Source organism: Monodelphis domestica, chromosome 5 (assembly GCF_027887165.1).
Source record: "Monodelphis domestica isolate mMonDom1 chromosome 5, mMonDom1.pri, whole genome shotgun sequence".
Lineage (NCBI taxonomy): Eukaryota > Metazoa > Chordata > Mammalia > Didelphimorphia > Didelphidae > Monodelphis > Monodelphis domestica.
Window position 1 is genome coordinate 104,262,641 of NC_077231.1, and position 13,136 is coordinate 104,275,776.

The following is a 13,136-nucleotide window of genomic DNA, read 5'->3' on the forward strand; positions in this document are numbered from 1 at the left end:
AGCCAGATGCCACAGCACACCTATCTTTTTCCTATCTGATATGATATGATATGATATGATATGATATGATATGATATGATATATTATCTGCCTTCAATTCCATTTCCATCCAGGTACAATAGATCTTTCATGTTGGTCTTCTAAGTTGTTTTGGTTGGGCTAAAAACATTTCACCCTATTTTTTTGTGGGTTATGAGATCCAGAATTCATTTTGAGGCATCAAATCAGGGCTTCTTAAGAGTCATTTGGTAGCAATCAGGTGGGTCTCTGTACCTATTTTGCCATCTTGGCTTCACCACCTTCTTTTTTTCTCAAAAAAATCTTAAAAAAAAAAAAAGAGAGATTGCTCTTTCAAAGAGGAAGGACACAAAGTAATAAAGAAACAAAAGATCAATAAAAATCAATTCAGAACTTTCACTTATTTTCTGTTTGTTGTCTTCCTTTTACATTTATCCTTTCCATTTTCATTATAAACCCATTGACTTAGAATTATTTTGTTTAGTTGGGTCTCTTTCCAAGATTTTTTTTAAACTAACTTTACTTCTGCTGATGTTCTCTTCTTTGTGAGGTAACATTAGCTATAAATTTCTATCTTTTTTTGCTGAAAATTTTACAAAGACGCTTATGATCTAAACAGGTGTTGCCTTTGGCTATCATCTCTCTTTGTTAACATGTCAAGTGATTGCTGCCTAACCATTTTTGGTTTTAGAAACTGGTTTACTTCATTTAAACTTTTCATATAAAACTATTAGAATCTGTGTTGATTTCATTTCTAGCATCCATTATCATTTTTATTACCAATATCCTGCTGTTAAATAGACCAAGAATGAGTTTTTATTATACATCATGCCTTGTTCTCAACATTCTTTCTTCTAACTTTTTTGGTATTTCCTCTAAAAATCAGCAATCTAGCTATATTTAAGTAGTTGCTAGCATACAAATAGTAATGGATACAAAAACAAACAAAAAAGAGTAACATCTTATCTAGAGGAATCTAAATTCTATTAGTAAATACAACATATAAATAGTTAAGTAAATATATTTGAGAAGGGAAAACACAATAATCACTATAACAACATAAAATATTTTTGTGTAGCCCATGGTACCTGAGACTTGAAAGAAGCAAAAGATTTTAAGGGTAGGGAATCTATATATTACATAGTCATGTGGAAAGCTGCTGGAAGCCTTCCTTGGAAACTAAGAGATTTAATGCTTTGTTTTGAGAACATTGAGTAGGCTAGGTTGGGTAGAACAAATGAATAAATGAATGAAAATGCACTCATTAAGCATTTATATAGACAAACTGTGCTAAGCACTGGGGATACAGAGAAAAATAAGACAGTTCTCACTCTTAAGGTTTCCTTCTCTAATTGATAAGTGGTCCAAGGATATAAACACACAGTTCTCAGATGAAAAGATTAAAACTATTCTTTACCATATGAAAAATGCTTCAAATCACTAATGATTAGAGAAATGAAAATTAAAACAACTTGAGATAGCACTTCACACCTAGCAGATTGACTTAACATGACCAAAAAGGAAAATGATAAATATTGGAGGAAATGTGGGAGAACTGGACACTAATACACTCATGGTGGAGCTATGAAGCATTACAACCATTCTGTAGGACAATCAGGAGCCATGCCCAAAGGACCGTAAAACTCTTTGAACCAGAAATTAAAACTACTAAGTCTATATTCCAAATCAAAGGAAAAGGAAAAGGACATATATGTACAAAAATATGTATAGCAGCTAAGAATTGGCTATTAATTGGGGAATGGCTGAATAATAATGGTATATGGTTGTAATAAGATAATATTGTGTCATAAGAAATAACAAATAGAATGAATTGAGAAAAACATGGAAAGACTTATATGAACTGATGAAAAGTAAAGTGACCAGAACCAGGACAATATTGCATACAACAACAGAAATATTGTATGATGGACTAAACTATTAACATTAATGCAAGGATCCAAGATAACATGAAGGAACATGATGAAAAATGCTACCCACAGCCATAGAACAAACTGTTGGAATCTGAAAGCAGTTTGAAGCCCACCATTTTTCATTTTCTTCAGAGTTTTTTCTGGTATGTACAATATATGTATTCTTCATGGCTTGAGGAACATCGAAATCTGTATTGCATGACAGCACTGTTATAACCTGTATCAGATTATTTACTGTCTCAGGGAGGGGTGAATGAAGGGAGAGAAAGAAGAGAATCTGGATCACAAAATTTCAAAAAAAAATTTAAACAATTAAAAAAATTTTTAAATGGTTTCTACAAGTAATTGAAAAAAAGTTTAATAAAATCTAAAATGCCAAAAAAAGAAAGTAAATTAGAAAATGCTATGCAACAAAGCTTGCTTTCTAATATATTACTGTTTCTCCAGATTAAGAAAGTGATGGACAAAATGTTAATGATGCAGAATAAATTGAAAAGTGTGTTGTATTTTTTAGGGAGCAGGTTGTTAAATATTTACCAGCACATCTATACCTATGTAAAAAGGTATGGAAGATAAGAATTTAGAAAAGGCCATCAGACTTAAATGACTTGTCACTGTCTAAGAGGAAAAAAAATTTAAGTAGTTCTCAAAGGAAGAAATTCAATCATTCAATAACATTTTTTAAAAAGAACTCCAAATCACAAATAGTTAGAGAAATCTAAATTAAATCAACTCTGAGATTCTACCTCACACATATTAGATTGGCAAAGATGGAAAAAAGGAAAATAATCATTGTGGGAGAACACTTTTCAAGTGGTAAAGGAAATTGGTCTGCTGATTTTGGAAAGCAATTTGGAATTATGCCCCAAATGTCCCTAAACTATCCATATTTTTTGGCCTAACAATATCACTATAACCTCCAAAATAATCAGAGGAAAAACATCCATTAGAGCAAAAAATATTTAGAGTGGCATTTTATGTTGTATGACAGAACTGGAAACAAAGTCCACATATTAGGAGATGCTATGGACTATTACTACTCCATAAGAAATTATGAAAGGGATGGTTTCAGTAAAACCTTGAAGGAGTTATTTGAACTAATACATAGTGATGTAAGCAGAAGCAAGACATTTTTTTTATAATAATAACAATGTCAAGAAAAAACTTTGAAGGATTTAAGAGCTATTATCAATGCAATGAACACCAGAACTCCAGCAAACTAATGAGGAAGCATTACTACTGACAGAGGGGTGATGGCCTTAAGATGCAGAATAAGACATACTTGGCTACTGTGTATATTTCTCTTACCTGACTGATTGGTACAAGGATTGTTTAAGTGAAAGATTCTGGAGGAGTTAGAGAGAGGAGGAGAGAAGGTTCATTGAGAAGTGACAGGGATATGGAAAAGAGTTGTTAATAAAATATTCTTTTTTAGATGAAAGGAAAGATACTGAAAAGTAGCTTGAGGAAACTGCAGGGTCAAGTGAAGGTTTTTAAAGACATGTAAACATTGGGGGTCTCACATTAGGAAATAGAAAACATGGCCAAAAGAACTACTCTACTGTTTTTAATAGACTTTTCCCTCAATCTAATGTGCAAAGGGGCTAGTGTCATTATTGGGAGTAAAATATTACTTAGAGTGATTGTGAGAAGATTCCCTGGTAAAACAAAACAAAACTCTAAGTCTTGTGTAGAGATATACCACTCTGGAAACAGATAGAAAGAATTACCAGTAGAATGGGAAGTAGACCTTCCATCATTCAACAGAAGACTCCCAGAATTCTTCAGAGATTTTGGGATAGAAAAACCAAGCTAGGTTGAGAATGGAATGGAAAGGGCAGAGAACTGTCAGCCCCTGGAAGCTTCCAGCAAATCTACTACTTCCCACATGATAGCATAGTGCTTGAAAACCCAGTCTGGGCATTTCATTAGGTCTGAGAACAATTTCAGGTTCATCTGGGACAATCAAGGTGTGGTTGGAAAAACAGCAGTTTGGAGGCATTCAAGAGAGCCACTATTGGCCAGAGCTCAGCAACTCAGGAGAAAGGTCTTGAGTAAAATCCAGTAGAACCTAAACTTGTGGGAGCTAGTTTAGGAGATTAAGCCAAGCATCAGTGCAGATAAGCATAGTTTACAGCAGGTGGGAAGTTCCATCATGATGCAGGCAGAACCCATCACCCAAACAGCCATAGTCTCTTAAGTGCCTAAGTGGGGCAACTATACTCAGGACTAGGAACTCAATTTTAGCAACCTAATGGAGTAGCAAAGCCTGACTAATCCTGAGTATAGTTGCTCCACCTAATGAGGTGGAAGAGATGAGCAAACCAAAAAACAAATAACAACAAAAAAAACCCCCACAACAACCTTATTTAAAATAGAGAGAGAACTTTGTCAAATCTATAAAACTATAAGCCATTCCCCAATTAAAAATGGTCAAAAGATATGAACAGTTTTTGGCTGAAGAAATCAAAGCCATATGTAATCATATGAAAAAATGCTCTAAATCATTACTGATTAGAGAAATACAAATTGTTCTGAGATTTCATTTTATACCTATCAAATTGGCTAAAATGATAAAGGGATAAAATGACAAATGTTAGAGGGGATGTGGGAAAATGGGGACATTAATACATTGACGGTGGAACTGGGAACTGATCCAATCATTGTGGAAAACAATCTGGAATTATGCCTAAAGAATTCTAAAACCATGTGTACCCTTAAACCCAGCAATATCATTGTTGGGTCTGTATCCCAAGGTGATCAAGGGAAAAGTAAAAGAACCTATATGATTTAAAACATTTCTAGCAGATCTCTTTGTGGTGGCAAAGAAGTGAAAACTGAGGAGATGTCTATCATTTGGGGAATGGCTGAACAAGTTGTGGTATATGATGTGATGGAATATTTTGGAGCTGTAAGAAATGATTAAGCAGGTTAGTTTTTTTTTTTTAAACATGGAAAGACCTACATGAAATTGTCAAAAGGGAAATATGTGCAATTACAGAATAAATGTTTGAAGAATAACTTGCAAATGTCTTCCTCCAGGGAAAGAACTGATAAACAGAAACAAGAAAGACATAGTTTATATATATATATTTTTTGGTCAAGCAATGCCTCCTCTAATGAGGATGAAGTGGGAGTGGGAAGATCACTGGGAATTTTTATATAATAACAAATTAATGAATAAAAAACATAAGTCTACAAAAAAGGGAATTAGATAAATTTAACAAAAATAAAGAAGAAAGAAGTTAAGGAGATGAAAAGAATTTTAGAAAAGTTAAATATGATAGACCTTTGGAAAAAGTTAAATAATAATAGAAAAAAATATACTGTTTTTTCAGCAGTGCACAGAACCTACACCAAAATCAACCATATTTTGGGACATAAAAACCTCACAATCAAATGCAGAAAATCAAAAATATTAAATGCATTCCTTTCAGACCAAAACACAATAAAAATTACATTCAACAAAAGTCCATGGAAAGAAAGATTAAGAATCAAAAACTCAATAATCTAATTTGAAAGAATGACTGGGTCAAAGAACAAATCATAGAAATAATCAATAATTTTATTAAGGAGAATGACAACAATGAGATAACATGCCAGAATTTGTGGGAAATAGCTAAAGTAGTGCTTAAGAGAAAAAGTATATCTCTAGTAACTTACATCAATGAAACTGAAAAATAACATTAATAAATTGAGCATGCAGCTAAAAACAAAGCAAAACAAAAAAGAATACATTAAAATACACAATTAAACACCAAATTGGAAATTCTGAAAATCAATGGTAAGATTAATAAAACTGGAAGTAAGAAAACATTTGAACTAATGAATAACCTAGAGTCTGGTTTTATGGAAAAAAACAATAAAACAAACCATTGGTTACCTTGATTTAAAAAGGAAAGAAAATGAAAATAATAATATCAAACACAGAAAGGATGAATGCATCACTAACAAAGAGGAAATGAAAGTAATCATTAGGAGCTATTTTACCCAATTATAGTCCAACAAATCTGACAATCTAAGTGAGATGGATGAATATTAACAAAAATGGAAATGCCTAGATTAACAAAAGAAGGAATAGACTACTTAAACAAACCAGTCTCAGAACAAGAAATTAAAAAATATCATCAATGAATACCCTAAGAAAAAATCCCCAGGACCAGATGGATTTACAAATTAATTCTATGAACATTTAAGATCAATTCCAATACTATGCAAACTATTTTGAAAAAGAGCTGAAGAAGGCATCATTTCATACTCCTTTTACAATACAGATACAGCACTGATACCTAAATCAGAATGAATAAAAACAGATGGAAAGAAAATTATAGATTGATCTTGCTAATGAATATTGAAACAAACATTTTAAGCAAAACACTAGCAAGGAGATTATAGCAATCACAAAGACAATAATACATTATGTGGAATTTAAACCAGGAATGCAGGTTTGGTTCATTATCAAGGAAACCATCAGCATAATTTACTCCATCAATAACAACACCAACAGAAATTAAGATTATTTCAATAGATATAGAAAAGGCTTTTGAGAAAACACAGCATACATTCATATTAAAAAATACCAGAGAACATGATTTAATGGAACTTTCCTTAAAATGATAAATAGTATTTATCTAAACTATCAACAAGCATTATCTCTAATGGAGATAAACTACATGTCTTCACAATAAGATCAGAGGGGAAGCAAGGTTGCCCATTATTGTCACTATTATTCAATACTGAATTAGAAATGCTAGCTAAAGCAAAAAGAGAAGATAAAGGAATTAGAACAAGCAATGAAGAAATAAAACTATCACTTTGCAGATGCTATAGTGATATACTGAATCTAAAAAACTACTTGAAATAATTAAAAATTTTAGCAAAATTCTAGGCTATAAAATAAATCTACATAAATCATCAGCATTTCTTTATATTAACAGAAAAGCACAGCAACAAGAGATAGAAAAAGAAATTCCATTTAAATTAACTGTAGATAATATAAAATACTTAATCATGGCTTTCAGGTAGTCCAATAATTATATCTCCTAAATCTATTTGCCCAGTCAATTGTTTCTTTTTTCCAATAAGATATTTCATGTTTTCCTCTATTTTTCATTCCTTTGATTCTGATTTATTGTTTCTTGATTTCTCATTAAATCACTAGTTTCTAGATGGTCAATTCTGATTTTTTAAGATCTGATTTTCCTCTGACAGTTTTTGGTTCTCCTTTTTCAATTGGTCCATTTCTTCTGACATTACTTTAATTTCTAACATCTACCCTAAAGTGTGCACTAAGTCCTTGTCCCAAACCCAGACTAGAATTCCCTGGGCTGGGACTCTGGACTTCTCCACAGGTTTGAAATTTCAAGGGGTTCGGGTTGGCTTATACCTCTATTTGCTCAGGAAGTATCTCAGGGTCTGGATGTTGGCTTGGACATAGGTTCCCAAACCTTGGACAGCAGATATGATGGTGTGGGGGTGTGGCTCACTCTTGACTTTCTCTTCCCTCTTTGCTACAGCTTCTTCCTAGGTCTACTCTCCTCTCACCCCTTGTACCCCAGGTGTTTGTTGTCTATCTTTCCGGCTTTTCTTTTCTTGAAAATTGTTTCACTTTGTCTCCTTGTTGGTTCTTTCACTCCTGTATTGGTTTTGTGAAGATATTTTAATCTTGGTCAGTGAGGATTCTCATGGTGGCACAGAGATTCTGAGGATTACTCCACCATCTACAAGTTCCCATATATGAATGTAATAGAATGTTATTGTGATGTAAGAAATGATGAAGAAGTTGGTTTCAGAGAAATATAGGAAGACTTGTATGAATTGATGCACAACGATTTGAGCAGAATCAGTAGAACAATTTATATAATAACAACACTCTAAAGAAAAGCAACTTAGAAAGACATAAGAACTCTAACACAGTGACCAACCATAATTCCTGAGGACTTATGATTAAACATGTATACTGCCTGACACATAGGTAATACATTGACAGTGATTGCAAATATATTTTTTGTTCAGATATGGTCAACCAAGAAATTTGTTTTGCTTGCCTACATATATTTGTTTGTTTATCTTAATAGACTTTATTCACAAATGTCCCAGCTCCTTCCCCCAACCCCCTCTGTATCACAGAAGGGATCATCATTCAGACATGTTCATACAAGTTGTCTTTCATGCTTCTATTTTTCAGTTCACTCTTTGTTTTTTCCAAGTTTTATTAAAATTAGCCTGTTCGTTGTTTCTTATGGTGAAACAGTATTCCATCACAACCATGCACACACAATATTCCCTAACTGATAGGCATCTCCTCACTTTGCAGTTTTTGCCACCACAAATCAAGTTGCCACAAATATTTTGGAACATATAGGTTCTTTTCCTTTTCCCCTGATCTCCTTGGGAAACAAACCCAATGATATAATTGCTGGGTCTAAAGGTATACACAGTTTCATTACTCTCTGCTTGTAATTTAAAAATGGCTGAATAAGTTCACAGCTCCACCAACATGGCATTAGTGTCCCCATTTTTCCACTTCTCCTTCAACATCAGTCATTTTAGCCAAGCTGATGATGGGTATGAGAAAATATCTCAGAATTGTTTTCATTTGTGTATCTCTAATCAGGAGTCACTTAGGGCATTTTTTCAAATATATATATATATATATATGATTTCTTCATCTAAAAACTGTTCATATCTTTTGACCATTTATATATTTGGAGATGGCTGTTATTGTTATAAATTTGACAAAGTTATACATATTTTAGATGTGAGGCCTCTATTCAAGAGGCTGTCTACACATTTTTTGCCATATTTTCTGCTTTCCTTCTAATCTTGGAAATACTTGTTTTATTTGTACAAAAACTTTTCAATTTTATCTTCTCAAAATTATCCACTTTATACTTTACAATGCTCTCCAGATCTTTTTGTCTTATAAATTCCTCTCCTATCCATAAATCTGATCAGTAATATGTTCCCTGTTCTTCTAATTACTTATGATAGGCTCCACATATTTTTTATAAGACTTTTGTGGTTCCTTCTTTTTTGAATGGTGGTGGGAAAAAGTAGAAGGGAAAGATGACAGATTTTAATTAATTGAAAAAATTTTTAATTAAAAAAGGAAAAGTTACAGAAAAAGAATGGCAAAGAAAATTAAAACCTTACTACAAATGGTATTAAAAAACTCATTCAAGAAGTGAATGCCCTGAAAATGAAAACAGGCTTTACAAAAATACAATAGTTTGAGAAGACAACAAGAAATATTAGAAACAAAAAACCTGAAAGGTTAAAAAAGGTCAAAACTGAGTGGACATTTTGAAATGGAAACACAGGCTCATATAATATCTTAAGAAAATACTTAAGAGCTATAAAATTTTAATCAGCAGCCCCTAAAAGAGTATATCTTCTATGTTTTTCCTAAGCTCTCTCTAGCTCTCTTTTTTCTCTCACTAGTCATTTCTTCCCAATACCCACTTGTTTCCTAACTCACTATTTTCTCAAATTAATAAGCTTGGCCCAAGGTTGTTTAAAATTACAAATCCTTGCTGCAATGCTTCATATTCTGGGAAAAAAATGTGGTGCTTGCCTACCTCTCTCCAGCTACATAACACTTCCTCACCCATTTAAAAAGCAAAAACAAAGACCCTGGAAATAATTGGAATTTGGGATAAACAATAAGGAAAAACTTTTTATTAAGTGTCTTATCTAAACTCTTTATTTCTCTAGCACCCATCTCAGTCCTTTTTCACCCAGTGAGTACTTAATACATGTTTGTTTGAATGAATATTCATTCTACTAATCCTAATAATCTATTAATCTTCTCATAATTCTTTGTAAAAGATGGAAATAGACATTAAGATCTATACAACTGTTCATGCTCATTGACCTAGGGATCCCTTTACTAGGGTTAGGCCCTAAGGGCATTAAGTGAACAAAAAACTGTCTGTCTGAAAACATTCATGGAAGCTATGTTTATAATAATAAAATAACTGGAAATAACACAAATGCAATGAATGGGAGAAATGGTTGGTTAGACTGGGATATTTGAATGTAATGGATTGTGTTATTAGAAAAGACAAATATTGGAAATATAAATAAAAATAGGGAAATCTATGAAGAGATAAAAGAATAAGAATAATACATGCCATAATTGTATAATGGGGGGGGGGGGGAAGCTACAAAACTAAGAGAAAAAAGTGTCCAAGTAAAACAAATCCAAAAGGAACTCAAAAGGGGGAGGATGTTTACATTATTATACATATATAATTTACATATTTTAGGCAAATTGTAAACAATGCAACAGTTTGTGGTTTTGCACATACTGAGTATATAATAACATTTTTAACTTAAAAAAGGAGAAAAATTAATTCTTTGTAAGATGATAAATGTTAACTTGAGAAAAACAAAGCATTCTAGAAATAATTAATCAATTCAGAAAAGATATATATCTATAGGACAAAAAATGTTCTTCTAAGCATTTAATTTAAAATGGTGAATATACAAATATATTGACAGAAATACAAATATATTGACAGAAAAAAATGATTAAATATGATTGGTAAATGATCAAGGGAATATTGGACAAAAGGGATAAAAACAATGAATAGGCAATCTAGATACTCAGGGTTCCAATTTGACTGTATTTTCTGAAAAATTTTAAAAACTTCTGGCACTTTCATTCCTTGGTATATATTTGGATTGGAGTAGGGAAAAGAAAGGGTGATATGAGGCATCAAAGATAACCCTGGGTTTCCAATATGAGTATCTGGGGAAATTATAGTAGGAACTGTTTTTAGTAGTAAAGTGATGCAAAATAAATGTAAATGTAAAGTAAAACCCAGTTGAACTGCTTGTTGGCTACAGAAGGGAGAAGGGAGGAGAGGAGGGAAAGAACATGAATCATATAACCATGGAAAAATATTCTAAATAAATACATTAAAATAAATTAAAGGGCTATATTCAGTTTTAGACATGTTGAGGTTTACATTTTTGGTTCAGGCATGGTCACTATTCGTTTTAAATAACTGAACTGATTCAAATTTGTTATTAACATAAAAATCTAGGATGGCCTAATTAGTTTCTATTTTTTATGCCTACACTAAAGAAAACAGAAACTTGCTGAATCCCTATCAAAAACCAGTAGGTGCTTAAGGACTGGAAAGCACGATCCAATAATGGAAGCCATGTAGAACAGTTAATACGGGTTCCTAAATCTTACACTAGCTGTGTGACTATGGCCAACTTCTAAAAGTAAGATTTCTCATTGGAAAATTGTAATGTAATACTCATTCTTCCAACCTCACAGAATTGTAAACAATGTGCTTACAGGTTTCATACAAATATGAACTACTAAGATGGTAGGAATATCCTCAATAAAGACAGAAATATTTTAATCATGAAACCCTAGGAAAAAATGCCTGTTAGACTAACATTTCCTTATCTACCCCCATCCAACCACAATGTTGGATTATAAAATAAACTGACATCTTAGTAAAATTGCTTGTTAACAAGGCAATGATAATTCTATAGCAAGTATATCACATGGAAACATTCATAATGCCCTATAGCTGTTAAGACTTAAATTTGCAGGTCAATGGAATAATTATTTTTAACTTTGTGCAATAATTCAGGACAAAAATATATAAAATAACTCATTTTCAGTTCAGAAGTAGCACCAAATCTTTTTTATTCCTATTAAGGTAAATATTTCCCTTATCACTATTGTTGACCATGATTTGTAAAGGAGATTTTTATTAATTGCCTGCCATGACAATACCAGGATAAAAAAAATACACTTATTACCTACTTTAAAAGTTTGTGAACCATTTAAAAAAGATAAGTATAATATAGGAAATGGAACATTTCATACATATGAATGAATGTTTGATGGTGACAAAAATCACTAAAAGGCAAGTTAAGAATGTCAGTCAAGAAGCTTAAATTCCATTTTAATTTAGGTTGAATTTGCTGGTACATGAAAAATTAAAATGTTTGATTAAAAATTAAAAGAGACTGCCACTAAACATTCCTACATGAAAACTACTCCCTTTGGCAGCAATGAGACATATGCTCATTCCAGCTTTTTATATTTTCGAAGTTACATGTAATCAGTTATACATTTTCCAAAGAAAGAGTGGGATATAATTTCCTCTCATAGGTGGATCATTTTTCCAAGGTGAAATGTGTAATTCTGAGGGGCTTTCAAAATATTTTATTTTCACGAACAATGTTTTCTGCTATTCTACAGTACTGACTGCAACAAAAGGAGGAATCATAATGATAAAATATTGTTTTATATCAAATCAATCCATTTGAGATGGCTGATGTGACTGCAAAGTTGGGAATGGATGTATAAAATGCATGATGTGATTTCAGAAGCATTTTGCTAACAGTTTAGAAAGCCCTTTGCTAATATGATCATTGTTTATTATATTGAGATACACTGAATTTGAGACCCTTACAGTTCCTAAGTGATTCACATACACACATACACACACACCCCTTCTCTCTTTCCAACAATGGCTATAGGAAAAGTGCAGCCAGACTTTACTCCAATGTACACATATAACTCAGGTTTCACCCTGTCACCTGTTGGCTCCTGAACAACTCTCTTCTTTGTTAAAATTTACAGCATTCATTTGGAACAAGTTTCCAGAGGAAACACTCCAAGCAAGTGTTTGAGAAGTCACAAGACTCAAGTTGTAAAAACAAATTCTACACATAGTCTAGTTTATACTGACATAGATTAACATAAAAACCTCCAGGCAGAAAGGGGAAAGAGACAGACAAAGAAACAGAACCAGAGAGAGACACAGAGACACAGAGAGAGACTGAGAATCAGAGGCAGACAGAGACAGAGAGCAGAAAGGCAGGGCAACTTTCTGTCAGAAGATTTTATGACTGGAGAAAACCAAAGGAATTATTACTGATAGTTAGCTACTGCTCCATGAAAAAGAAAGATTACCAACACCCTACTTTCACCTAGACCACAAATAGATAGACATTACATACTCAACGGTAGAACGCTCAAGGCAAGTAACTCAAAGCCAAAAGCAATGCTTTCTTTAACCTGTGGTTCCCAGAGCAAACCCTGGGTCCTTAAAGCCAGTGATCAGAACATTTCCCTGGAATTGTTCAAGCATAGTAATTCCCTGGTCATAGTCCAGATCTTCCACTCTAGACCCAGCTGCCTTTCTT

General features: G+C 32.7%; 1 protein-coding gene across 3 annotated transcripts in view; it reads right to left on the reverse strand.

Annotated features, from left to right (window-relative positions):
* Positions 1 to 13,136, reverse strand: part of PRICKLE1 (prickle planar cell polarity protein 1) — a 102,620-nt gene that overhangs the window by 37,676 nt on the left and 51,808 nt on the right. The window contains exon 1 of one of the 3 annotated variants that reach the window (XM_007503145.3): positions 7,336 to 7,774. The exons of the other annotated variants lie outside the window; for them this stretch is intronic. The gene's annotated coding sequence lies outside the window, so the exon portion shown is untranslated. Of the gene's footprint in view, positions 1 to 7,335; positions 7,775 to 13,136 lie in introns of those variants that run through there. 3 annotated transcript variants of the gene reach the window in all.